This window comes from Notechis scutatus, chromosome 2 (genome assembly GCF_049901735.1).
Source record: "Notechis scutatus isolate UNSWTSFEM ecotype Mainland chromosome 2, rNotScu1.2, whole genome shotgun sequence".
Classification (NCBI taxonomy): domain Eukaryota; kingdom Metazoa; phylum Chordata; class Lepidosauria; order Squamata; family Elapidae; genus Notechis; species Notechis scutatus.
The window spans coordinates 95,529,993-95,555,869 of NC_142010.1; the positions used below are offsets into that span (position 1 = coordinate 95,529,993).

The 25,877-nt window shown below is 34.9% G+C and overlaps 1 protein-coding gene across 3 annotated transcripts in view; it reads right to left on the reverse strand.

The window, feature by feature from the left end:
- Positions 1–22,697, reverse strand: part of TENM2 (teneurin transmembrane protein 2) — a 1,019,238-nt gene extending 996,541 nt beyond the window's left edge. For 2 of the 3 annotated variants that reach the window (XM_087955491.1, XM_087955490.1), the window contains exon 1: positions 22,101–22,696. The gene's annotated coding sequence lies outside the window, so the exon portion shown is untranslated. Of the gene's footprint in view, positions 1–22,100 lie in introns of all 3 variants that reach the window. The other variant, XM_087955493.1, reaches the window with a different exon arrangement.
- Positions 22,698–25,877: the final 3,180 nt, after the last annotated feature.

Consider the following 25,877-nt stretch of genomic DNA (forward strand, 5'->3'; position numbering starts at 1 on the left):
TGCTTTCAACAAATAAATGCTGGACTTTATAATAAATTAACATATATAAATATATTTAGATATGACAGGAACTGGATGGGTTATATTGTTTGGTAAAATGTTTGAGGCACCAAATTAAAAACTGGAAGCAAGATGGGCTACCATAAATCTAATAAATGAATAAAATTTCCCAAGAAAACTCAGAGACTAGTCCAAGCAGTCACCAGGAGTTAACACACACTCAAAGGAGCATGCGTGCACCTCTCTCTCTCTCTCACGCACACACACACACACACTTGTGTGGAAATGTTTTTGACTGAGTAACAGAAAAAATGTACCTCTATAATTCAAAAGAAATGGATGGATTTTAAATACTGTTATTCTAAGATACTTTTAATACTAAAATAGAATACCAAAATTATTTTTGTATGTTTCATTAATTACAACAAAGGAGAAGTGAATGCTACTATCATACACACACTTACACTTGTATGTATCACACATCTTAGAGAAGTGTATCTGAGCGATGAATTATAATAATCTCATAGAAAATTTCCAAGAACTATGTACAAAGCTGTAATTAGAAAACAGGTGGTTGGTGGGGGCGGGGGGGGGAGAAAGAGACTGATATTTGTGGCAGTGTATTCAGCTTCAACAAGCAACAGCTACTTTTGTGATTTAATTATTTGTATTGTGTTTAAAAAAATTTCTGCCTCATGGTTTCTTTTTCTATCTGTGGAAAGGGTCTTCCTCACTGCTTTAGTATATCTTGCACTGTCCTTTTGGGGTATACTTCCAAGAGGCAGGATGCAAGCTTGACACTGATCTTTTTACTGCCTTTCTGGGGAGCATGTGACCTTTCCTTAAATCTGGATGATTTCCCTAGGATACCTTGTGAGGTGAGTGAGACCAACTGGTATCTTTAACTGGTGCAAATGGATCTAAGGATTGCTTTTCCTGGATTTGCTTTTTCTGGAGAGCTTAAATGACCTCTCTGCTAAAGGGTTTCACTTTATGAGCAAGAGATGGTTGCTTGATAGTTATCACTGGATTTTAACTATTTTCATTCCTAAAGGCGCTCTGGCACCCTGCCTGATTTGTAACTCCAGCTTGCAGGTATTTTTAATCTAATGATTGATATTTAGGACAGCTTTTTGCAAGCAAAGAAGCTTTTTGTATTTTTGTACAGGTAATCCTTGACTTACAACAGTTCATTTAGTGACCATTCAAATTTACAATGGCACTGAAAAAAGTGACTTATGGCCATTTTTCACACTTATGATTGTTGCAGCATTCCCATTGTCATGAGAGGCCAGGCAAGGGGAAGTGCCCCTTGACATGAGTGATGTTGAGTTGGCCATGCCACCCAGTCACATGAACACCAAGCCACATCCACCAACTAAGCCATGCCCACAGAACCGTTTGTTAAAAACACTGAATCCCACCCCTTGGCAAGACTGTATGGTTTGGGTCCTTGTATTGTCTAATTCAGAAGCTGTTGTTTAATAAAGATATAAACATTTTGCATTTCCAAATATCTAACACTTAATCCAGAATAATAATCTATTTTAGTTTTTAGAAGCACAACTATTTAAATATGCTCCATTGAATACCAAAAAGTATTTTCTAATTTCTGAATCATTATTTTCCATAGGAGGAACTTTTCTTCTTTATCTCACAATTATAAGGCAGAAATAGGAACTTATAGGCATATGTTTTAACTACATCTTGAAAAATAAATATTCTATTGTCAATTTTATTTGACATGATTTTATTTCTCCATTTTGCTTACTTTTTTATCCTGCATTTGACTGCAAATGGGAACAAGCGCCTTAAAAACTAAGGATAATTTGCCTACTTTACAAGCATAGACTTAACACATTTCATAGTCAGTTTGATGAAACCTAAATCCCTTGCTAGATACTGACTTCATAAAGTTTAAATACTGCTATGTATGTTAAATTCAAGAAACACTAGTGGCATATTCTCCTAGGGTGTATGAAGCAGGATTTAGGTTCAGTTTCATAAAGATATTGTAATTGTTTTAAGAATGTGTAACAGATGGGTTTAGAGTGAATTCTGGTAGTAAGCAATACCATTTCTTCTTTTCTGTTTGGTAGTTTACATTTTGTTTTTGATAAAATTATATATATATTTTCATATTCAAATTAATATTACTTTGTAGATTTCATTTTCTTCTTCATTTATTCTTGATAGGAAATTTTGTTTTAGAGCAGACTAGATTGTTATATGAGTAAACAAATCCTTACAGGATTTTTTAAAACTTTGTTACTATTGGAAGTTTTGTATTTATTTAAAAAGAAGAATAAAAGACAAATAGTTAAATAGGATTTAGTGCAGAAAATATTGCTTTTTTCATTATAGAATAATTAAAAATGTTTAAAATCATTTAAATGTAGAATGTTAAAACCTTCTGTATTTTCTATAGAAACAGGAAACTTAATCAGAAAAAATCTAGTTGAATTTACAGAATAAGGAAAAGATATTATATAATTAATTCATCAGAAGTAGAGGGTTTTTTTTTTCTTTTTGAGAATGCAGTGTTCTTTTTGAGAATACAGGGGAAGCTCAAAACAGTGTAAAACCAGCAGCAAAATATATTGGGGTTTTTTTTTTAAAAAAAATTATTTATTTATTTAACAAATTTCTAGAACTTCCTCACAAGTGACTGTGGGAGATCTACAAACAAAATTCTTTCTAAAATACATTATTTTATATTTAAACGATATAATTCACTGGTTACTATGGAATACCAAAGTACACATTTTCTACAACAAAACAGAAACAAATACACTAATCCAGAATGCCTGTCAAAAGCCATATAGGTGTGCATGGAACGAAACATAAGGCTTTGAACTTGATAGAATGTTTAAAATGTTCTGTCATTTCAGGTTGGCTGCATTCTCATGACTAAACTCAAAACAATTCAAGCATTCCAGCTATAGGAAACAATAAAAACTTAAAACTTGTTTTTTTACTCCTTGATTTGAACCAGAGCAACACAGAGGGTGTGAGATATTATACTAATTGTTATAGCCCACACTGATTTTTATTTTAATTTAACTGATTTTAATTTTTTTTGAAAATATTTTACAGGAAAGTTTTGAATCTGAAAAAACAGAAGCCGAACATCTGTTTGCTAAATAGATAACTGTAGAAATTGCTATTAGAAAACCCAGTTCTCCTTCTCAGTGAAATAAGACAGATATTTTAATTTCTTTAAATAAATTCTATGGCATGCTCATCAGACATAGCACAGCATAAGAAGGAGACACATATGCCCAAGTCCACAAACAGACTTTGCATTTTAAAATATTTTCTGACATACGAATTTCAACAGGGCACAAGATCATACAGAACCTATCCCTCAAAGCTTTATTTTGCAGCAGAATAACCGAGAGAAGTGTGTTGAATGTCTGGCTGTAGCTCTCTCTCTCTCTTTCTCTCTTTCTCTCTCTCTTTCTCTCTCTCTCTCTCTCTCTCTCTCTCTCTCTCTCTGTGTGTGTGTGTGTGTGCAAGAGAAAGAGAGATTCACTCATAAGAATTCTTAATACAAGGTCTTCTTCTCCTGCTACAATGTTGGTTTAATTTAACTTTGGATGTATATACATGTTGTGCATGTCCTTGTGCTTTCTTTTCCAGAATATATTTAAAAATACAGTGCTTTTGGGGGGATGCTTTGTGTAGCATTGGGATTGGCTTAGAACTCTACTGACTATATGGAAATACATGTTGGCAATATATGGTGACCATTAGATATTATTTTTGCTTCTAATTGTTTGATTTTCTACAGCCCAGATATAGTACCCCTAGGCTGAGTCTACTCTGTGCATATTCTTGTGCCTCACTGAGCTTTCACAATTCATTTAAAAATGCTAAGAATGAAAAATACATTTGATATTGTTGGTGAGGTTTTCATCTTTCTCTTTTGCTGTTCTTTCTTTTGTTTAACTTTTGTTGACTCTACTATACATGTGCACAATTTCTTTCTCCTGATCAGAACATTTCAAAAGGATTTGCTGTTGTGTAGCAGTACTGTAGGGTTAAAATCATGTTCTGTTTATTCATGCCAAAGGTATAAGCAACACTGGGCTGAAATACTACTTCAAAACTCTTAGGGATAAAAAAATAAATCAGAATTGAACCTGAGAGGAATGGACTAGATATTTGAGAGAATTTGTGACTTCCTGTGACTTTCTTGGATTTTTGCAGTGTTGAAAGGCTGGAAAATGCCTTTCTTCTGAGGATTCGGTTTTCCTGCTGGGAGAACTCTAATGCAAGGATTCAGACAACTGCTTGAAAGCTGAGTCTTTTATTTTTTTCAGGAAGGCAAGAGACAGCAAGAAGTCTGCGTTCCCGGGGCTAGCTAGCTAACTTTGAATGGTGAATTCCTGGTTCTTTATACCTTTTTTCTCCCTTTGTGTGTGAATGTTCGTTTAGTGTTTAATGTTTAGATATTAAAATCCTGTCAGAGTTTAATTTTCGCCAGAAGGGATACTTAGCAAGGTGTGGAAAATAACTCTGCGGGGCGGCTTGATTGCCTTATCGGTTCTTTTTTAATCTCTTTTACCTTTATAATGGGTTTTTCTATTTGTTTCCTGGCAATCTCCTGTCTGTTTCCTATGTAATTTATTCTGTGTCTTTTGTCTGTTTGTTTTGCTGATTGGGCCTGTAAGGGTTTTCTTTTCCTTGTTTCCCTAGCTTTCTTAACTACTTGGCTTTTGTCTGGGGGGCTCCTTTCAATACTCTTTATTAAATTTCTTTTCCTATGCAAGTTTGTTCTATGGCTGGCCTGATGTTCCCCTCGGGCTTTTCCTGCTTGGGTGTCACCACTGTCCTCGTGAAGTTCCCTTTCCACAGCAGTTAAACTGAAAAAGAGAAACTGTTTCTCTTTTCTGCTCATGTTTGCTTGAGCCTAAACCATTTTTTAAAATAAAATTCTGTGTGGATTGAAATGCTTTGGCAACAGTTTGCAAGATACTCAATGAACTGCAGCTACAATGCTGTCCTATTGAACAATTTCCCTGACATGATAATGTCTCTCCTTTCACTTCCAAGAACGTGATTGCCAATTACTTTCCTTTCTGTGGGTAAATCTTTTTGGGTGCATAAACTTATGTGTCAGTATCTGTAGGTGTATCAGAGGCACAACAAGCAGCTTTAAAAATACCTTATTTGCAGCATGCTTTCTAATGTTTCTACAGTGTATCTTCCTTGTGCAGCATGACAGAAATAGCACACTGGTTAAAATAGTTACTTAGTATTGATTGCTCATTCAAGACTATCCATCTATCTATCTCCACATACAGAGAGAGAGAGAGAGAGAGAGAGAGAGAGAGAGAGAGAGAGAGAGAAATGTTATTTTCTTCTGGTCTTTTTTTATTTCACCAGGGTTACTATTTTATCATTTTTCCAACCACCAAAACAATAGAATGGTAAACTCCTGTATTCGTTACAAATCCTTAGATTAAATAAGCTACTTAGAAGAAAAAATAATTAAACACACAAACATACACACATGGCCAGCTTTTGAACAGATAATTTACTTTGGGTAACAGGAAGATCTATTCTATTTCTGCAGTCCAGGTTTTTAAAAAAGTATAAAATGCATGATAAGCATTATATCAGATTAAGGGGCATTCTCTCGAACAGGAGCACCTAACAAAGAAAAATGTATTTCAGAGGGGGAGGGAAGAGACATTCATTCCAATGTGAGTGGGAGATTAATAGAAAGAAACATCATCTTTTTTTGCCTCTCCAAAACAGTTGTTTGACCATTAGGGTAATAGGCCAATTGGCCAACTGGGCAGATGAAACAACCTAAAGTCTCCACAATTTGCAGTCATCACAGAAAAGAAACAATCCCCCCCCCCCAAAAGCTCCTACCCATTAAATATAGATTGGTTTAATTTTCTTTTTTGTTTGGCATCTATAATTACATTTAAAACAACTACTGTGCAGCTTGATGGACTATAGCCATAAGTACCTGGAACTCCAGAAGAATTCAAAGATATTTAGTAATAATATAATCAGAACTTTATTTTTAGGCAGTCTGATACCATAAAAATGGGCTTAAAAGAAGAGAGAGATAGCAGAGAAAATATCTGAAAATCAGATTGTTTTAGAAATAGATTCAAAATTCACAGGGTATAAGAATAGCACTGACAAAAATGTTATACAGGATTTACAAAAAAATGGGTTGTGAGGTTAACCAGAACTTGACTTGGATATGTAGATTTTAATTCAGTAAATTGACTTGGACATATTTTTTTTTTACTTTGGAAAAAAAATAATCAGCTTTTGGGACATTACTTAAAAGAAATAAATACTAATACCTTTAAAGGTAAAATAAGGTTTACAAATTTAGTTTATTCAACAAAGATTAAAATGTGTATGATTTATTTTCTAGCAGCTTTCATTGGTTTTTCTTGACTAGGACTAAATGATTTGGCTTAACATTTGTTTAAAGATAATATATGGTTATAAGCTGTGGTATTAAAATTGTGAAGAGATGAAGAAGAGATGATGAAATTAATTTATGGGACATAATTTGTAGGGATTAAAAATTAAAATGTTGAATGTTTTCAAGGTTTTAAAAATTGTTTATAGATGTAAGTGATTGGAATATTTAAATATGTATGTCTGTTTATGTACATAGTAAGCACACACACACACAGAGAGAGTATATATATATATATGCTAATAGACAAAAGATGAAATATGGGATTGGTTCAAATTCAGAGAATGTACTAAGTTACTGGAAATGTTTGTACTTTTCTGAATGAAGGCAGAAGTCATTTCTTTATATTTCTTTCTGTGTGTATTTTAATATACCCACTGCCCCTTTTTCTTCTCCCCTTCCTTTTTTACTTTTACTTTTTCATACTTTTCTTGATTTGTATTATAAAAAGATCAGGTTTTGTCCAACATTGCCTTCTTTTTTAAGAAAGAAAGGAAAAAAAGCTTGTCTGCACCAATAGTTTATTGTTAATTATTGGAAGAAAGACCATTTGTTTATTTATGTTTCTATTTTGACAATGAAGAAGCAAATCATGCATCAAAGTTGTTCCTCTAAGTAACCATGAGGAAAATCTTGCTGCAAGGAATGTGGATATAACTACACAAAATAGGGTAGGCGATAGGGAGAAGGCACTATTAATCTTTTGGCTGACAGGCAGACATACACTGATAGGAAAAGCTGGATTATGTGTACTTCTCTCAGCAAAATGCTTTCTTACATTATTTTCTATAGTTAATTCATTCTCATAAACTGTAATCTGTGTACACTTTCCTCAGATTATGCTCCATTCAATTTCAATAGGATTTCAACTTGAGTAAGCGCAGCAAGGATTGTGTTGCTCAAAATAGTTTTACTTGTATAGTAAGAAGATAACAAAAAGCAAGATTTTAAGAAGTGGAGCATTTAGAACAGTTATATGTTTATGTCTTGTCTTCCATTTCATCAGAATGCAATATTCAAATGTAAAATTGATTAGTTTATAATACAAGCACTCTGCCTGTTCACCAGATATGTCACATTATGGTACATGCATCTAAGATGAGAGACACAAAGTTCATTTCCCATACTAGTTTAGCCTCTTAGTTAATGAAGAAAAGACTGTTCAATAGTATATTTCACTAAAAATTTAAATGCTTAGCTATCATGACATAAAATTGCTCCTAAACTTTACCACATTATTTTTGGGGGTGTGGGGGGATACTCATATAATGGAATAATTCCCCATGGAAAAATAAAATACAATGCCCAGGAGAAGTATTCAGACTTAGCCCTTGAGCCAATTTCTTACTTTTTATGTGTAAAATATTTAATATGGAAAAACTGAATTATGCAGTCTCTCAAATCCCAGTAGCAAGTTCAGTATAAAGTTTAAAAAGTGTGTATCTGACCACATTCATACAGACTGAATTATTGTGTTAATATTATTCCTCTATTTTCATTGTTTCTAAATAACTTTTAACTAAAGGGATCTTCTATCATAAAAGCATACTCAGAAATAGATACTGAAGTGTACATAATATTACCTTTTCATTTCATTTCATACCTGGTTTTTGCTTTTGTTTGTTTTTGTTTGAAAAAAAGTATGCTTTTTGAGATCTCTCATCACTAGCTGAGTAGTTCTCTCCATGCAGCTCTAGTCCACTTGAAAACTCTGTTATCTTGCTTGGCATGTATTTTATTTATTTATTGGTTTGTTTGTTTGTTTGTTTGTTTGTTTATTTATTTATTTGTCAATTGCTTTCAAGATAATAGGTATAAGTAAAAACATAGTTATGAATACATGGATACATATAAGAAAGATAAAAAAATATAAAAGAAACAAGAGACAGGGACGGTAGGCACGTTGGTGCGCTTATGCACACCTCCTACAGACCTCTTAGGAAAGGGGTGAGGTCAATAGTAGACAGTCTAAGGTTAAAGATTTTGGGGTTTTGGGAAAAAACCACAGAGTCAGGTAGAGTATTCCAGACATTGACCACTCTGTTGCTGAAGTTGTATTTCCTACAATCAAGTTTGGTGTGATTAACCTTGAGTTTGCATCTATTGTTTGTTCTTGTGTTGTTATGGTTGAAGCTGAAGTATTCATTGACTGGTCGGACATTGCAATGTATGATTTTATATACTATACTTAGATCGTACCGAAGGCGGCATAGTTCTAGGTTTTCTTGGTCTAGAATTTCGAGTCTGGTGGCATAAGGTATTCTGCAACGAGCAGAGGAGTAGAGTAGAGGAGTGGAGAACTCTTCTTGTGAAATATTTCTGGACTTTCTCAACTGTGTTAATATCAGATACGTAATGTGGGTTCCAGACTGATGAGCTGTATTCGAGTATTGGTCTAGCAAATGTTTTATATGCTCTAGTTATTAGTGTAATATTACCAGAGAAAAGCTACATAAGATTAGGTTAACAACTCTTAATGCCTTTTTGGCTATGTAGTTACAGTGGGCTCTAGCACTTAGGTCATTTGAGATGAGTACTCCAAGATCCTTGACAGAGTTTTGATCATTAACAAGGTCTTGACTGTTCAGTCTGTATTTTATTTTCTGATTTTTTTTGCCAATATGTAGGACAGAGCATTTATTTGCTGAGATTTGAAGTTGCCATTTGTTTGACCATTCTGAGACATCAAGGTCTTTTTGAAGGGTAGCAGTATTGTCTGTGGTGTTGAATAGCTTTACATCATCAGTGAAGAGAACACAGTTGCTCTTGATATGATCACAGAGGTCATTTATGTAGAGTATGAAAAGAGTTGGTCCTAGAACACTGCCTTGGGGGACACCACTGTTGACAGGTACAGAATTTGATAGGATGCTCCCAATTTTGACCATTTGTTGTCTGTTTGACAGGAATGCTTCTATCCAATTATGCAGGTCTCCAGAGATACCGTAAGATTTTAGTTTTAGGAGTAGTTTGTCATGTACCACTGAATCAAAGGCTTTACAGAAGTCTATGTAGATTGCGTCTATTGCTTTGCCTTGATCGAGTTGTGTAGTCCATATGTTTTTGCAGCGTAAGAGTTGCAGATTGCATGATAGTTTTTTCATAAAACCAAATTGTTTATTAGAGAGTAGGTTGTTTGTTTCTAGGTGGAGGGTGATGGATTGGTTAATAATTGATTCCATGACTTTACAGATGAAGCAGCATAAAGAGATTGGTCTGTAATTTTCAACTAGGCTGGGATCTCCCTTTTTGAAGATGGGGATGACCATGGCTTGTGACCATAGTTTTGGCAAAGAGCTGGTCCTGAAAGATTTTTCAAAGGTTATGCTTAGAGGTTCGCCTATGGCAGTGGGTAGCTTTTTAAAGAAGTAGGCACATATTCCATCAGGTCCAATAGATAGAGATGGTTTTAGATTGTGTAGTGCTTTTTCAACATTGTCTTCTGTAAAATCGATATGTATTAGATCATTGTAGTTGTCTGTGGTTCAACTAGGAAATACTGGGCATGATCCATATAATGTATAATATAAATATAATATGATATGATATGATATAATATGGTATAATGTAATGTAATATGATATAATAATATAATATAATAATATAATATAACATATATTATAATATATAATATAATAATATAAATATAATTTTATGTATAATGTAAAGATATAAATTCCCTTAGCTGCACATAGTATTTCTCTCACAATTTATTTTTATTCCCAGGTATGTTTACTAATAATATAGGTCTTCCATTATGGCTGAGCTTAGACAATGCTTTTAAAATAGCAACAAGAATACATGTCAGGGTGCTGGGATGCTTTGTGAATTGACAAAACAATAGAAACACCTCCTTTTTACTAATAGCAATAGCACTTAGACTTATATACCACTTCATGGTGCTTTACAACACTCTCTGAGAGTTTACAATATCAGCATATTGCCCCCAACAATATGGGTCCTCAATTTACCACCTCAGAAGGATGAAAGGCTAAATCAACCTTCAGCTAGTCAGGATTGAACTGCTGGCAATTGGCAGAATTCACCTGTAATACTGCATTCTAACTACTATGCCACCACGGCTTTAAATGAATTTGTGGTATTTGTGTATCAACCACAGAATTAAAGGTAAGAACTAATAATACAGGTGGTGCTATCCTTATAGACTCATCAAATCCCTAAAAGAAAATCTCAGAACAGCAGAAGAAATATATTTTTGAAAAACCAATGTTAAAGAACCTAATGGGCACCATCTTTCAGTCTCTCCCCCTGCCAAAAGAATGAAATACTATGGATGTTCTTCTTTTGTTGCTATCTGCATTTTAATAAAACAATTTTAATTGGCACAAAACAAAGAGAACCATGTTCCATGTAGAAAATGGTAGCAGGAATGTGAGATGTGAAATAATTTGCCTTCTCTTCATATTCCTGCCAGTATTTCCTACATGCAGCATCCAATTACATATTCAATCTTCTTCTTTTTTTTTTTAACCAATGTCCAAAAAAATATGTTGGAAGGGACCTTGGGGGTGGGTTTTTCTCTTCATTATCCTTTTAATTTTCTGACTGAAGCAATTGAATAACACTATATATTTAATGACTTCATAAGGTATAAACACCTGCCTGCCCTTATTATAAGCACTGAAGGTGACTAGTAGGGTACCAGCACTGCTGAGAATAGACAAATTCATTGTTTAAACATGGAATGGATGGATTCCAGTGAAAATACTAAAAAGAAAAAAAAAGAATGGCTTAAAGTCTGATGAATTGAAAAGGTGGAAAAAAGGCTTAAGATTTAAATCCTGTGTCTGATATAAATTTTATTTTTCTTAGGCAGATATATACATAATGAAGCAATTTATTGGGCCATTTCAAGTTTGTCAGAGTATATTCATGAACTGGAAGAGAGCATGGTAACAAGGTCAGCCAATGAATAGGCATAGAAACTAAGTCAGCCAATGAGGACTGTTTGGAAACTGAAACTAGAAGTATCCTAGGTGTGGCTCTATATTAAGCTCTGCAGCTATGTTAAGCTGTGAGTCTTTTTATTGAAAATGAAACTGCTTCTTTCCTCTGCTATGTGACTTACTTGCTGAACTAAAGTGAAACTGACATCTGTTTCTGAGCTCCTGAGTTGCTGTTCTGCTCTGAACCTGTAACATATCTGCTCTGATATGCTGCTGCTTGTATTTTTGCTTATGTTACATTGAAAGAATCTACAAATGGTATTGTAAACTTTACCCATATTAATATGTTTATAAAGAAGTTAATGATCCTGCTGAATCAGTCTGTGGGTTTTCTGGACTTAAATTTCTGCTGCAAACTCTAATCAAGTTTGTAAAGTTTCTGTAGCTGTCTAATTCTGGAATGCAGGTTAAATAAATATTTATAGCCATGTCTTGGCTGAAGTCTTGGAAGCTAAATAAGATAAAGTTGGTTAGTACCTGATGGGAAGCCACCAGGGGTTTTCTGATTATAAGCTAGAAGAGAAAGTCAAAAACAACAAAAAAGAAAACACCACTATCATTCAGTAAGAAGGAATCAGCAAATGTTTTTGCATTATTGCAAAAAAAAACAAAAAACGATGAGAATTTGTCCATCATGTCCATGATGGAGTTGAGCTCAATTAGGGAAGTCTCAGGTCAGAAGTGGAATTACCTGATATTGGTGATCTCAGGAAATTTCAGTAGAAGAGAGGAGAACAAGCCACACTGTATAGAGAATTATTATACCTTAGCTCACCTATCAGATATGGGAAGAATTATTTGCTGAAAAAAAATTGCAAAATTCTAAATTTATTATAAAAAAATCAAGATTTTCAGTTAGCTTATCTTAGCTGTTATAATGCATGTTTTTTTCTCCGACCAATTTTGTTCCTGGGGTTGAAATATCCATTGCTCCCTACCTAAAATGCCTGTCACTGAGTTTAGCTGCTGAAGACATAATTGACAATTTTAATATTTCCCATCTGACAATTAAATGAAAGTGTCACATTTATCACAATATATATATTTGATTTTAAATGACATATCTTCTGTTTTCTCTCATCGTACTCACAATATTCATTTATAAGACATTAAATGACATTCTTTTAACACCAGATGTGAATATGTTTACGCATCCCATTTCAACACCCACATTTTTCTGACTCAATTTAATTAAAAGCATAGATTTTATAGATAGTAAAATGACAAAAGTTTCTTCTCTACCTGAGCAAAAGTAATGCATTTTTACATTTAGATCACTGTTCTTTCAGCAGTGAAATTTAAAAAAAAGAAAGTGGGAGGATATGCACCCAGCCGAAAACTAAAGGGGTGATGAAATAAAACTTTAAGCTGCCTTCCAACTCTGTTATTCTGACACTAGATTGTCTTAAAGCTTACAATTGTCTAAAGAAGAGACAACATATTAACTGTTAATATATACATTAATAAAATAACATAATGTGTATGTTATTTCAAAGTTTTTGTTAAATCTTTGCATAGTTTTAAATCTTGTATGTAAAACAATAACCTGTTTTCAAAGGGATTTCTTGAGCTGATTAATGCCCTGGTATGCTTTACTAATTGTGGCTACCAATAACCCAGAAACTATAGCTGAATTATTACTGGAGATACTGCCACAGAGTGCTGGGATTTCTGGTTATGCAATGTATTTAAGGCCATTCGCAGTCTAACCATTAATTAGATAAGTTGGGTATTGTTGTTGTATATAAAGGAGAAAATAGTTGCAGTAAGATTGGGTTACCTTGCTGTGTAAAATGTAAACCTTCTAATGTGTAATAAATAATGTACCATTTGTGCACCAATCTTTTAAAGTTTCCTAGAAAGAAAGAAAAAGCTATGTTTAATAGGTCTTGCCCCCACTGATTTATGCACATTTTAATCAGTGTCATCTGACTTATAGGGTCAATTGAAAACGTATAAATTTATATATAAAATGTAATGAAACCGTTTATAGGTTCACACTGTGAAGAGAGGTAGAATATTATTTTCCACCATTCCTTCCTGTGCCACTTTTTTCTTTTGAAAGAAATGTATTTTCTCTTTTAGTCAAGAAGATCAAAGCTCTTACATGGTAAAAAAATAAGTTGGGATAAAAATAAATAGAAAAAGAGTCAAGGTTAGTTTTCATTAAATTAGTATTCTAGTATTCTGCATTATTCTATTCACATAGGATGCGCAAAGCTGAAGAAATTTTCCCAGCTATTCTCTTTCTTGAACCCCATCCTCATTACCTGCCTGAAGACCACTGTACTGTAGTTTAAAACAACATATCATTAATCCTACCCCTTCAAAAACTTTGGTCAACATCATGGCTTTAAAAAAAAAGCTAGTGAAAATTAATTGTATAGAATTTTTTTTGTATCTTCAGTTTTTGCCATTTGAAATACAGTACATTGATGACAAAATTTAATCTGTATTGCTTCAATATAAATTTATATGGTATTCAGCTTTGTTCGGGTATTTTCCCACGTCATTATAGTTGTCCTTTTAAAGTTGTAGCAACATTTCGGCAGAATCTCATCTGCCATCATCAGGCTTCTGTATTGTGTTCATCTGTGAGTCAGACTTTCACAGCCGTTTCTGTTTTAAATTTGGTGATGGCCTACTGCTGTGCCAGAATGTTTTTTTCTTCTTCATCATCCTGATTGGTTGGGAGTCTTGGTCTGTGTTTATTGGTCTTGGAGTTTGCTGTGTTCTGCTTGATTGCTGTTTCTAATATCTTCTGTCTGTTTTGTAGCTTTTTTTGTCTTGATTAGCTGGCAACATTGTGTTTCCTGTATTGGAGGCTTTTAGTGCAGCTTGGCTCCGAGTAAACGGACGGCTATCATTTATTAGGAAGCTAGGTTTCATCTGGGTGCCTGGTTGGGGTGTGCTTGAGCTGGAGGTATCAGGGCGAGTCTGTTTGTGCACAGGTGTTTGCCTGGCTTGTGGTGTGGAGATTTTTTTGTTTGAGAGTGCAGGCTTCCAGATAATTGACAGTCTGGTGGAGTCATCTCTTCTGTTCATGCTTTCAGTCATTTTTCAATCTCTATGGCTTCTCTGATAATTCTGTAGCTGGGGTTTTCTATAGTGGATAGGGTTTTGGTGCCATTGAAGTTGATGCTATGACCTGTGGCTTTTATGTGTTGGACTAGTGAGGAAGTGTGTTCCAGCTTTTTTTACTGCATTTTTGTGATCATCCAGGCGGGTACTTATTCTTCTGTTGGTCTGTCCAATGTATGTGGCAGGGCATGATGCACAGGGGACTTCATATATGCCTTGGTTTTCCAGGTCAATTTTATCTTTGGGGTTTCTTAGGGCAGGACAGCTGTTCCATAGGTCTGTTCATCTTCTAGGTCTCCATTATGTCTCAGTGTGTTTTTGTGGATCAAGCCAGTGATTTTGCTTTTGTGGAAGCCATTGGCTGTCAGTACTTTAGTCAGGGTGCATAATTCAGTCTTTATGTGTGTCTTGTCTGCCAGGCGTTTAGTTCTGGCAATTACTGTTTTGGCCACGGAGTTTATCTCTGCTGAGTGGTGGTGGAATTAGGTCTGTTAGGAAATTGTTTAGGGGATATATATATATATAAATATAAATAATATAAATATAAATATAAATATAAATGTGTGTGTGTGTGTGTGTGTGTGTGTGTATTCATAGATTTTCACGGGTACAGGTATGTAGGTCAAGGTGTGTTCGGGTCTTTTCCCATGTAAGATTAAGAGTATCTTGGCAACGCTTCGGTGAGGTCCCACTTGCCATTCTCAGGCTGGTGCTTTCAGCTTCGTGCCAGTGCAAGCAGTGTGTGATCGGAGCTGCCATCTCTCTATAAATACTGGTGGTGTTCGTCAGACGAACACAATACAGAAGCCTGATGATGGCAGATGAGATTCTGCCAAAAGGTTGCTACAACTTTAAAAGCACAACTATAATGATGTGGGAAAATACCTGAACAAAGCTGAATACCATACATGTAAGTAACCACGAAAACTTAAGAAAACACACACACACACACACACACACACACACACACACATATTGGATAACAGAAGTACATTAATAAAATCCAAAAGTGCACACCAGACAGGATAAAATGCACATAAAGCAGTATAACTTAAGTTGCAAAAATACTATACATAATATACATATGTACACATAAAACATAGCTATAAAATGTAGCTACAAAAACAGAAAACCTTTGTATTTTTAACTGCACAAATTGAAAGCCTTTTATATGTCTCATTGTCTCACAGACTAACTGTAACATCTGTTAATGTCTTGCACATATCTTACTTTTTTTAAAAAAAATAGATGTATATAAAGAGATAAAATTTCTAGTGTTAATTTATACTTATAAAACTGAGACTGGTTAAAATTCTTATATAAATATATATTTACCTATTTTTACTCAATCTTGAATCCATTCTACTTGTCAGGTGGAAGAAAATGGATTCATCTATACATTGTGGTAAATAATTTTGGTCCTATGTAAACACTGGTAGTAGTACATGTAAATAGTTGGACATACCTCAAATATCCATGATTTTTTTCTACAGATAAGCATGCAAATAAGTTATTTTTTCCCATCCTGTCCTTTCTTATATCAATTTCATTTTAAATGTATGATATAATATAAAAAGTTACTAGTGGAGACAAGAAAACTGAACTTGATTCATTTATTTTCACATTTCCATTGTTATCAAAAATTTTGTACATTTCATAACATACACTCCCAAAATTAGGTGCATAGCAGAGTTCACATTTTTAGAAAACTTGCCATGGCCTTAAAATTGGACAGCTTAATTGATGATAAAACAGTTTGGGGTTCTCCAACTGTCACTGTGGTTAAAAAGTTTGGGTTGGCTTATTCATGGATTACTTATTTTTCATGGTATTTAGCCTGAAATGTTGAGGGGCAGATGAATTATAGTGGAATTATCTATGATTGTATAAGGTGTAATCCTTATGGTATTTCATCTATATCACAATAGGTGGCAATAACACCAAGCTTTGCTGAACTTGAAAATGCTAAGTGGAGTCTGGTTGTTACTTACAAGAAAAGCCACCACGAAATCCGAGACTGGACTCAGAAATTGAAAAATCCCATAAGTAGGCAATGGTCAACAATACCCATATTATTGAAAAATAAATAAAAGGACAAGCCCGTGAATTTATAGCTCAAGAAAAAATTATATTGTTTGCTTGTTTATAGAATTTTTCTATTTCCTTTTCATTCTTATATGTAGACACATAGGCAGCAAAAACTATTTTATGTGGAAAAAAATTACCTTGACATTAATTTCTTAAAGTCCTTAAGAAATAATTTAGAAGGGTGGAATATGTGGGAGCATGAATGTAGCATGTGTCTGCAGCTCTTTAAAGCAGCCACATCTTTTCCAAAGATCACGTAGCAGCTATCTGCTTCTGGCACATGATTCTGGAAACAGATATCATTTTCTAAAAACAATTGCAAACAATTGGAGTATTTACTTCTGTTTACTCATATATCTTTTGGGGAATGAATCCAAATACTGTAAAGCTAGGAGATATACATTTGTCTCCTTCTTATAAAAGTCTGTTTCTCAAGTTTGATGTATAACAGGTGCAAGTGAATTGAACAGAAAGAGTTAGCAGGCTTATTTTAATTGCTATAGAGATAACTTTTGTGTCATTGTTTTTATGACCTTGTACAGATCTGTTTATAAATAACACTTTGGGGTTATTGTTTTGGAAATATCTGTTCGGGTTTGATAAAAATACCAAGAGCCTAGTAACAAAAGCATTCTCTACAGAAATTATGTTTTATGTATCCTTTAAAGGAAGCTTGCCTGATTTTGAAATAAATCCTTGGAAACATCAGTACCATATGCATTCTAGGAACAATATGTAAGATTTTCTCTCTAGGTTTATCAGCTAATTTTTTACATTCAGATATTCCGTTTTACACTGTATAGAAAGAATAATATTCAGCAGACCCATAAAATTACATATTCTATTTAAATTATGGAATCAAAAATGATAAACTTCTAATAATTAACTATTTAGCCATTCTCATGTATATTTTATTTTTTGTATCAACTTATTTTTTTAAAGAAATGACAATGAAAGATAGATGAGATTGCAATCATTTGCAATCATTTGTAAGCAATGTAAGCAGAAATGGTTAACTGAAAATAGCCATATAGTTAGCGAATAAACAAAATTTATTTTAAAGAATTATTTAAAAAATTTATTTAAGGATAACTCAATGTCTACGGAGATTCTTAGTCATCCAGCTTTGGGAATTAGAGAATAACTTAAATATATAGTTATAGTTCAGAACACATCACTCAAAGTTTAATACCCTGATTGCTTTATGAATGTAAATGAAAACACTCATATTGTCTGCTGTTTCCTGTAAGTAGTGTTTAAGTTAATGTATTAATCTCTCAAATAGGACAGTGGGTAGATATTATTATTAGCTTATTAACTGAATGTATAAAGGGAAAATCTTAAATTGTTCCACTGACATTTTTTTCCATTGATTAAATTGTGTTTCTGTCAATGGAATGGGAAGTAGCAATTTCTCCCCCTATTTGGAATTTCCTTCATGCATAAATCAAAACTTGAAACATGTTATAGAAATATTTTTAAAGTATTCTGGAGATTTTATAATAATGCATTTTATAAAGTAAGAGAGAGAGAGAGAAAGAGAGAGAGAGAGAGATTAATTACAGAATAATGTACATCTACAGTATCCTGGTTAGACTGAGATCCTAAAGACACTTTCAAATTTGAAATTGTCCTGGATTATTTTGGTGGGATTGAAATACATAACTTGCTAATGATTATGATATAAATCACTCTCCTATTTCAAGCTTCATTTTTTTTAAATCCAATGTTTTTAAAATATACCTCAAATATTGTTAAGTTATGCAACATAAAACAAAACAGCATATAGAAAAATATACAGTGATAGCAGAAGCAAAAATGACAGTTTGTATTTAACGAAAGCTAAGATATAAATATATTACTGTGTCAGCTCAGACAATTCTAGTCTTTTCCAAATACAAGATGAAGCCTAAGACGACAGACAAATCTGACTGTCAGCTACCTCAGATCAATACTTCTGGAACAGTAGTAATTCTCTCTCTGACCTAAGAACTGCAGGCACCATTTGTTTGTCTTCCTATGTAGCTATCTGATTTCTGGAGGATACAGAGGTTTAAAGTATATGTCATTCTAATAGTGGGATCATTTATGACAGTATTTCCTCCAACTATTCTCCCCTACAGAACATATACACAAAGGACAAAAGCTGTCTCCTTTTGAAGTAAAAGTAAAAACCTTTTTTCCTAAGAACATTAGTAATCTTCTTGGTGTAGTGTCAAAATTTCTTATTTCAAGCATAATGTAGGCTTGCAACTACATTCCATTCCATTTTGTATACAAATACACATGTATATAATTATTCATTGTAAAATATCTAGTCTAATGGCTGGCTACAGGTAGATAGCACCATTCGTATTAAGAACAGTTATGTGTAAAAATTGTTCTTTTTTTTTCTAGTACCTTTCACTCACTTCACCACTTTTACGCTGCAGCCAGCTACTATTCATCTCATATACCTTTACTTAATGATCTAAAAGTGCAGTCTTATGATTTTACTATTAGAAGATGTTAAGATTTTTAAAATGTTATGCATGACTCATTACATAGCTCTGAGTCATAGGTTCCAATTGAAACTAAATATATTCTGTAATTTAAAATATAAAATATATGCACGTTTCATTAAAAATACATTTCTGATCAATTAAAGGTGGCTTTTATGTTTATTCTTCATGTTGCACTCTGTAGTGTTTTTTTTCTCCTACTTGATGTGCTATCTCATCATACAGAGGTACGTATGGTGTACGTAATTTCTGATAATATGCAGAGATACCAAGCAACTAAAAATGATGGGACATTATTCCTTCAACATAGAAGCTTATATACAGGCAGGGATAATGATCTTAGGAAGAAATGGGAAAATGTGAAGTTGTTATTTATTCTGTATAGATGATCACCACTCAAGATGGTGCCACTGTGGGAAACCTTATTGCACATGCGGATGGCTATGAGTAAAATAAAAATCAAGATTCAGAATGTCAGAATAATCCTAGTGAATGTCAGACTCGCACACATTCAGGTTTATGTGTCATAAATAGAAATGTCAACATGTGACCTAAAAAGCATAGTTAATATGGGCACAATTCCCTGGGAGTTTTGTCCAGATGAAACAAACAGAAGTTATGTGAAAAGACAGAAAAGTGCAACACAATTGTCATTCACTTCAAGAAAAGTTTTCTAGATAAGTTATAACTTAATGAATCATACTAAAAGATGATCCAAGTTCAGAATACGTCCTTTGCAAAATAAAACATCCCACATTCAAGTATTTTCTAAAATTTGAACTGATACTAATGACAGGGTAAAAACAATTCTTTACATCAAGATGAGTTAGGCTCACACACACACACACACATGGGAAGAGATATGAATATCATACAGTATATGTACATTGTAAAGATTAAAACACAAAGCATGCATTTAACTTTCCTATTGACATCAGTTGGGTTTAATAGTTCTTAATTTGGAATTCATTTTAATATCAATTGTGAGTGTAAAAACAATTTAAAAGCAAAGTAATAAAATTCACTCAGAATATCATGCACTTGATTGAATTAATATTTTGTGGCATTCAACTGCAGAAAAATGACAGGAATATATGATTCTTGTAAGTGGTTAGAAAATTATATTACAATAATAACATTCTTTGGCAAGAGTCAGTATTATAGCATGACAGTATTGTACAACATTTGGAATCCTTCACTGGATGTGAAAATGGACTGTTAATCTATATAAAATAATATAATAAAAATAAGTTCAGATAATACTGTAACAGCTTTTCACTTTATTATTAATATGTAAAAAAGAATAAAAAATTGTAAACAAATATTGGTATAGATGGAAGATGATAATATTTCTTCTCTCTGCTACCTTGCCAGAATGAATTATAATTACTTACAAACTAATAGTATTAGCTTAAATAGTATCACTTAGAAAGTCCTACTTTTTTAAGATATACTCTCTTTCAATGGAATGTTATAACAACCTCTACAGCCTCATCCTTGGAGGACTGAAAAAGACCAACAGAGCAAATTTATTCAGAAATAAATAATACTTTGTATACTGAGTTTTTTTCCTCAAACTCACCATGCATAGTAACATGACACCAAAATGCAGTCACACTTGTGGTTAGAATGTTATTTTAACACTATGACTCTTAAAGAGAGAGAGAGAATATTTGGGCACATTTATTTTCTCCATGAAGCACTGCATCATAAATATTTTAAGGTGTAACTACTGAACTACTGCTGACTTGTTTGCTATATTGCTTCCCCCCGCTTCCCTATTGAAGTAATTAGAAAAGAATGGTCAGAGTATTAAAAAAAAAAAAGTTATGCTTAGCCTTATATTTAGAATTCATATGACAGGAAGACCTTAAAAGAAATATAATTTTGTGTGTGTGTGTGTATGTATGTGTGTGTGTGTGTCTCTGGTTATTCGGGTATATACCCGCAAAATCCTCAGAAAACACACACACACACACACACACACACATATATATATAAACCATGTCATTCTAAGCTTAATTTGGTCTCCAATCAGACAAGCCTAAAATGTCATATATGAATATATAAAAAGTGGAAGGGCAAAGGAAATAGTTCCATCAGCAATACACTGTAAAGTGCATCTTGGAGTCACAATAGCTGTAGATTGAACTTTACAGGCAATGGTACAATGCTAAGGAGACTCTTTCCTACATTATATTTCTGAATGTAGCTTAAGTGGAATTAAGTGACAGCTGTAGCATTAGTTTAAGACCTTTGCAAGTAATGTGAGCTGTGTTTGTCCTTTATTGCTTGACACTTATGACAAACCTACTGCATGTATGCAATTATGTGTGCGTGCCTGCGTGTCTGTGTGTGTGTATTTCACATGTAGAATATAAATGCCAGTTTGCCCTTCATTGCAACTGTTCCAGCCAGCATGCCTTTGATAAAGCAGTCTGAATCAACCCAAACCTCCTATCCATCATACTGTCCAAAACTGAAATAAAATTGCATTTGGATTTGGGGAGGGGGGGGGTGTGGTAGTTAACAAGGACAACAACAACAACAATAAAGACATTACACAGAAATTACTCACTATTTTTTAAAAAAATAGTTGTCACACAAACCAACATTAAAACTCCATTTAAGCCCAGCCAATGTCAACAGCCAAAGATGAGAATTAATGAGCACAACAGAAGGCAGCAGCAGTAGCAGCTCTTCTAGAGCAGCCACAAGAGCAGAGGCTCCTGAAACTCAGGCAACTAATGACCTCTCTCCAAGTGCTGAATCCAAGGAGACAAACCCCTCACAAGCAGAAAAGCAGCCGAAGTTGTCGACAGCGCTGGTACGCAATTACAGAAGGGAAAGCAGCGGAGTGGGGGTGGGGGTGGGAGGGACGGACGGAAAGGCACACAGAAACCACAGAGAGGGGTGTGCGGTTTTAGGCGCCGTTTGAAGAGCTCCGAGAACCCTTCAGCATGCAGACAAGTACGCGAGAGAAGGGAGAGGGAAAGCATTTACCAGTAGAGGCAGCGGTAGCGGCAGGGCGAACAGGCGGAGCTCCTCACATCATCTCCGTGAGTCAACTTAGCCAGCAGAGCCCCGAACAGATTCCTTCACTGTCCGAGGGGAGAATGGAGATGGGGGGGGGGGGGCGGGCCCCCTTCCGAGGGAAAAAAAAGGTGTGATATCCCGACCGAGCAAAGCTTCGACTGTCGCCCAGCCTTTAGCTCCGTCCCCGTCCCCGGCAGGGAGAGCCGTGGGGTGGAGGGGGTGGGGGTTGTGAAGCAAGATCTCCAGTCCGGCTTGCCTACCAAAGTGAGTCCAGCCACCCGAGTAGCGCAGCGCGACGGCTGCTCTCTGAATCCAGCCTGGCGGCAGGCGGCACAGCCACCAGGTTGCACGAGCTCCTGAATTAAGGGGCGCGAGCCAATCCCCGGGCTCAGCGGCGCGCGCGCAGGGCAGCGGTAGACAGACGCAGCCGGCCGGCCGGCTGCTGGAAAGCAGCTGGATCTGCGAAAGCGACGGCGAGCAGAGCGGTCGGCGGTGGTGGAGGTGGTGGCGGTGACGGTGCTGGCTGTGTGGCTGGAGAGACTCTGCTGGGTGTGAGACGCGAAGGAGGCATTTGGTTTCCCTCGCGGCTGCACAGGCACTTAAAGGGGAAGCTTAGATTTTCCCCAGGCGCTGGCATGCTGCGGAGAGGGGGGGAGATGCTGCCATGGGGTGGGGAGCGTAGGCGCAGCTAGGAGGGGTTTCCTTATAAAGGTAGGACTGGAGTAGGCGGTATTGGCTCCCTAGCCCTAGGAAACCACGGGGGCCAGAGGGGAAAGGGTGGGGTTTGCTTTCAGCATCTCAGCGAGGGGGCAAAGGTAAGATGGGTGGGTGCCGATTCCTGCATCGAGGGAGCCAGTGATTTATTTGCACGATTGCCTCGTAGGAAAAGGGATTGGGTGGGGGTGGCTGCGGGGGAATAGATAGACTTAAAATAGGAAGGTGTTTGCTATCAGGCAAAGGTGGGATGGGAGTCCCAAAGAACAAGAGACTCTCATGTATCTTGTTTATTTTTATTTTTTCAAGTAAAAGGCTGGAAGGTTCCGGAATGTTTACTGTCACACAAAACCTGCATTATACACACCTCTCACGTTTGTATAAGTAATATCATAGATCCAGCAAGGCATATTATCTGCATGATAGAATACTCCCAGGCAGGAATATAAAGATTGGTCTGATTTCTGCATAAAGAGTTAAGCGATGCATTGTTTGCCTAAATACACCTTACAGCCACTTTGTTTTTTTCTGGAGCAGAACTCCAGAATTTAGTCTTTCTTGTTAACAAGACTCTAAATTGGGGATCCAATTTCTATATATAGCTCTTTCCTCTCCTTTACCCCATCTCCCAAGCCTGGCCCAATAGCTGTATATAAAACATAGCATATACAATGCCTCACACAATCATTCACAAGAACTTTTTGCATCTATCACAGTAGAACTTCAGTAGTTAAAGGATTGTGATCAAACTGCAGTAGATGTTTTTTTACTGTATCAAAGACTTGCATGATATCCCCGAAATATTTGTTTCCACGCCCCCTATGGTTTTGGAGATTTATTGGGAAATTTGGGGAAATTATTTTCTAAGTGAGAACTTAAGCAAAGACGCTGTTTCTCATGTAGCCGATAAAAAACAAAATACATGCTTTTTCAAGCCACAAATTAACCATTTGTCCACATTAGAATTATTTTAGGGTGAAACCAGTGGTGGGATTCAAATTTTTTACTACCAGTTCTATGGGCGTGGCTTGGTAGGTGTGGCAGGGGAAGGATACTTCAAAATCTCCAGTCAGAACCTGCTGAATACCACCTCTGGGTGAAACAGTATATTGACCGTCATAGGTCTACAGTTATACTGTCATGACATTTGTGGGTATTCAGGTATTCATAGGATTTTTTTTTCTTTTGATTTGTTTTGCATTGGAATTGTTTCTATGTTTTGTTTTAGATTTGGGAGAATAAAGGTTGTTCTTGAAATTTCCAGAAAACCACTTTGTTGACTTTTTATGATTTATTATCAAATTTTGGCATTGTGATCTTAAGAAATTCCACACATCACATGAAAGGGACTTGTGGCCTATAGCTTATTGATTATTGTTTTAAATGCTACAAAGTTTACTGTTCTAGCAATCCTTTTTGCCAATTTTCAATTACATGCTACTGAAGGGAATTCCTGAACTAACTCTCCTCCCAGATTTTCCATTATAAATCCAGAACGCTTAATACAACAGAGTGATTGTAACTTTTTCCCCTCCAGTTGATGTTCATCATTTTTAAATACACTCAGTTAGAAGAAGCTTGCAAATGAACAAATGAGAGATAGGCAAGATGTTTGATCGATCCAACTCATATCAGTCCCAGAAATATAGGTGGAAATATATTGTAGAAAATGAAGCTCCAAAGTAGAGTCTCATGTATCTTTATTTTTTCAAATAAATTCAAAATCAGATAAAATGAAAGGGAAAAGAGAATTGTGCCATTTTCAGGAATCAATTGACTTAAAATATATGATTATTCATAATTCCATTTTCCTATAATATATCAATATCTAAAGTTTTAATATCAGATAATCATTTCATCAAAACTTTGTTTTTTTTAATGAGACTACCAAGTTACTGTTTATTGCACAAATTCAAAAGTGGTGTAGCTTATAGTTTTATCTAGAAATAACCTGAAAATTTTGTTCAAGAAATAGTTTTTTCCATAAAAGAAAAAACTTTTCTAAAGAATACAACCAGAATTGGAAATATTTTCCCCCAAGAAGTAAATTAATTGTTCGTTAATTGCTGAGATTTATGCACATTTTCTTATAAATTTTCCAACAATTAAATTCTCACACTAGCTAGCAATCTTTTGAGTCGTGTGTTTTGTATAGTAACTTTAACTTTTCTATATTTAGATTAAATCAGGTTGAACTTACGTAAGAGTTTCCTGGAGTTTTCTTTTATTGTTCATTGTTCATTTAACAAGATCCCTTTATTCTTCATCTTCTTGAGCTTAGCCTCAAAACTAGTGAATCATTTGTAGTGCTTATGTATATTGCCCTTGACTCCAGGTGATATTTACTTTCTCCTGATGTTTGAGTATCTAGTACACTCATGACTTCTCAAGATTGATTTAAGGGTTATAATTCTATAGCACTTCCACCTGTTTTTCCTTTACTTTCTTTAGTTGAAGCTCTCTACTGATTCACCCAGATATTATCATGGGGTTGATGGAGAATAAGCAAAAAGCACCTTGCAAAGATTCAGTTTCAATCTGTTTTGCAGTTCATAAGTCACTTTTTTCTATTTGATGAATGGTCATAAGTTGAGGACTACCTATACTGCAAAGTTGTTTTTAGTAGCCAGGCCAAAAAATCAGGGAGGAAAATTTTATCTAGTATCACACAGAAAAATTATATATATTTTTATATCAGTTCTCCATCAAATTAATGAAAAATATTTGGTTTAGTAACTCTTTCAAAGAAGAAATTCTTACTGGTGAATTGTACTGTTCTTGTACATAGTGAGAAGCCATACAAGGTATATGTGTAAATGTAATAAACTTCATTATTCAATCATTTATCACTTACCAGCCATTTAAAGCCCTTAGTCCCAGACTCCAATTAAACTCAAGGGAAGAAATCCAGAAACAGCTCTTTCTAGTAGGCTTTTCAATAGCTGTAATATCACTGCTAGAAGGGAGTCATGCATTTAAGAAAATGCCCTCCCCCAGAGTACTTCAGAGAAGATACCTACCCAATTCTAC